We start from the raw sequence: 3,574 nt of genomic DNA, 5'->3' as shown, positions 1-3,574 counted from the left end.
AGGACACAAGGGGTTATTTCCTCTCCTCCTTTCCCATCTCCTGGTTCCCAATGCCCTCATGGTCTTCTCTCTCGCCTTCTCCTCAGCAATATAAGATCAAAGACTGTAAATTATTCATTCACAGTTGAATGGAGCACATTTCAAAGTCAGGGCTGCTGGGCATCTTGGTCTCAGAGTTGCCAAGGGTGAAGGCCCACATGTTTGGGTCCAGCAGCTCTGTCAAGTCCCGGCCCTGACATCTGGAGCCAGCCCTGCCTGATCCCTGCCCTTCCCACCTGTCTGATTTCCTCCCTGACTTTTCCCTGTCCAGAGTTCCCTGCCCCACCTTACCCCAGAGGAAACCCAGTATCAGTGTTACTGCCTCCTGCCGTGCGGGTGTGTCTGTGGCCTCCAGGGCTACTGTTCCCCGGGACTCCCAGGCTGTCCCTTCAGATGGGAGCAGGGAGCCTGCATGTTTGAGAGGAGTGCTAAGATGAGCCAAGCACCGGACCAGTAGTCGTGCTAACAACCACTACAGCAAACATTTGATGCATGTGCCACGCGTGTCAGGCACTCCTTTTAGCACTTTTTAATGTAACATCCCTATCTCACCCATAACAACCCTAGGCGGTAGATACTGTTTCTAGCCTGGTGTAACAGACAAGGAGACTGAAGCTCACAGAGGTCAAATGACTTGCCCAAGGTCACACAACCTGCAAGTAGCCAAGCTGAGATATGAATCCAAGCATCTGATACCAAAGTCCAACGATGTACCACTCTGCTAAAGCATATGCTAGTTCATTTATCCTTACACTGACCTCATGTACAGATGGGGAAACTAAGGTCTTAAGAAGATAAGTGACTCATTCTAGGTCATGTAGCTAGTGAGTGGCTGAGCCAAGATTTGTTTTCTTGTTTTTTTGGAATCTCAGTCTTTATTGGCTGCAAGGCTTCACACGCTCAGGCCAATGCCAGGGCTCAGATCTTGTTGAAAGCAGCAGTGTCAACGCTCTGCACATGCTCCTCGAACTTGGTGATCTCCTCTTCCAGCAGGTCCGTGCCCACCTTGTCGTCCTCCATCACACACTGGATCTGCAGCTTGTGGGTGCCGTAGCCCACGGGCCCCAGCTTGGAGGCCCCCCACCCCAGGTCAGCCCATCCAGCTGGATGGAGCACATGCAGGCCTCCAGCTGGGCCATGTCCGTCTCGTCATCCCAAGGCTTGATGTCCAGGAGAATGGAGGACTTGGCCACCAGGGCAGGCTTCTTGACCTTCTTCTCAGAGTACTGCTGCAGCCTTTCCTCCCGCAGCCAGGCAGCCTCCTGGTCCTCCTCCTCATCGCTGCCGAGCAGGTCAATGTCATCGTCATCGTCCTCTGTGACAGTGACCGCCTTCCGGGTGGGGCGCTCCACTTGGCGCACGGGAGACACGTGCTGGGTCTGCGGAGCTGTGGCCGGGTGGGTGGGCGAGCTTTTCTCTAGTGCACTCAGCCAGGCCTCCAGCTTGGAGACAGCCTGCTGCAGATCCTGCACCACCCCTCGCAGGCTCTGGTTCTCCACTTCCAGGCTGGCGATCTGGATGACAAGCTCACTGTGGTCTCCACCGGGCCCACTGGAGGCCGCAGGGCCTGAGCTTCCAGCCAGGGACTTATGGATGTTTTCTCTGGCTCTTGTGACGTCACGGAGGATCACGCTGGCGCCATTCTCCTGGTGTGAGGAGCCAGCCATTGACCCGTTCATCTGCTCATAGAATTTCCTTTCTGCATCATCATATTTGAACTTGTCAAACCAGATCTTCTCGTGCACTAGAAAGTTTGTGGCCATTTTCACACCAGCCAAGGACACAGCGACCAACGAGGAGGGCTCGGCGTACGCAACGGCAGAGGAAAGAGCCTGAGCCAAGATTTGAATCCAAGACATTCTAATTCAGAATCGATGTCCTTTGTACCACCTTCCCTGAGACTGATGGGTGAGCTGACATTCTAGACACCCTTATGAAGGGAGGGATGAAAGAGACCCACTTGCAGACCCAAGGAGACTCAACCTGTGTGCTGGGTGGGGTGGGGCCCCAGGGAGCCCTGGATGATGATGGATCCAGGGTCTGGAATTTCTTGAGCATGAATGTCAGCATATGTGTCCGTGATATGGATTCAATCTAATGCCACCCTCATTCAGAGATTCAGAAGAACTGACAAAGGAGAGAAACAGAAGCACTTCCTCTCTGAGCTGTTGCTTACCAATGAGCTTTTATCTCCAAGTAGCAGAATAATCATAACCCATAGCTCCTGCGTGTGGCTGATTAGCTTTGCTGCAAGTTTCATTTGATTACAACACGAAAGTCTGTCCCTGACTTTGGTTGCAGCTATATGGCTGCTTGCTTACAACTGAAAAAGAGAGGTAGAGGGACCAGTAGGACCCAGGAGCATCAGATAATGAGGTTGGTGCTTTAAGAGCATGTTCATCAACAAAGACCATTTGTGTGGCCCCATCCAGTGTGCAGAGCCACTCTGTATGTCATCTTAATGGGTCATCACAGCAACCTGGGGCTTTCTTCCCATGGGGCAGTGGCCAATAGTTTCAGCCATTCACAAGGGTGGGGAGGAAGGGGAATAGGATGGAGACAGTGTTTGGTTTATATAAAAACTGTGAATGTGTGGATTGCAGGGTGTGTATTTCATTTTTAAGACAAATTAAAAACCTAATCTTGTCTTGTGCTTGAACCTGAATAGTACTAATCTTATTTATGTTATTTTTGAGTGCTTGCTATGTGCTGGGCACCATGCCATGTGTTTACTCAACAGAGCAACTTTATCCAGTGGGGAAGAATACTAACCTCATTTTACCGGTGAGGAAAGGGAGGCTGGGACAGGTGGAGTGAACTGCCCCGGAGGTACAGCTGGTAAGGGAAGGAGCTAGGATGTGAAGTCAGGGAGTGTGATTCCAGAGCCTGTACCTTTCTTGCTGGGCTGTTCTGCAGGAGAGTGTCTCTCAGGGACCCTGACTTCCCACAAAGAGCCCGGTGGGCAGTGGGAATGCAGGGTCCTCTGGCAGGAGGGTCCTCTGACCCTCTAACCTGCACCTTCCTCATCTCTAAAGGAACGTTTCGTGATCCATCTCACAGGTGATTGTGGGGTAACTCCTTGCTAGCTATGAAGCACTGTTTACCTGTTCGTGGATAGGAGGCAGTGGTGAGCAGGGCAGAGGGAAATCCTTCCAAGAAGAGACAGATTTGGACAAGAGGGTACAGGTGGCCTGAGACCTGTGGCCCAGGTTTGGGACCTTAGCATATGCTTTTCCCTCTGCTGGGAATGCCCTCCCCTCCCCCCTCTTCTCATGACTGGGTTTTTAAAACTTTCAGCTGTCAGCTTAAATGTCCTCTTTTCAGAGAGATGTTCTCCCTTCCCACCCCTGGTAGACTGGCCTGAGTCCCTACCTCGGCCAGCCCTGGGAGCTTTCCCTGACTCCTCCACTTCATCCCAAACCTCCCTACAATATCCAGCCCTACCTGTGTATGAATTATTCAGGGAGAAGCTGAGGACTCATTATGGGGACAAATATTCCAGCAAAAGCCATCTGGCTGGAGAAGAGAGAGAGTG

General features: G+C 51.9%; 1 pseudogene across 1 annotated transcript; it reads right to left on the bottom strand.

The window, feature by feature from the left end:
* Positions 1-882: 882 nt before the first annotated feature.
* Positions 883-1,842, bottom strand: LOC309837750 (elongation factor 1-delta-like; annotated as a pseudogene). The gene has a single exon. The product of its transcript is annotated as an elongation factor 1-delta-like (transcript).
* Between the last annotated feature and the right edge of the window lie 1,732 nt (positions 1,843-3,574).

Source organism: Grampus griseus (assembly GCF_964374135.1).
Source record: "Grampus griseus genome assembly, chromosome: 20".
Taxonomy (NCBI): domain Eukaryota; kingdom Metazoa; phylum Chordata; class Mammalia; order Artiodactyla; family Delphinidae; genus Grampus; species Grampus griseus.
The sequence above is the reverse complement of the archived record's forward strand: the minus strand, read 5'-3'. Positions and strand labels throughout refer to the sequence as shown.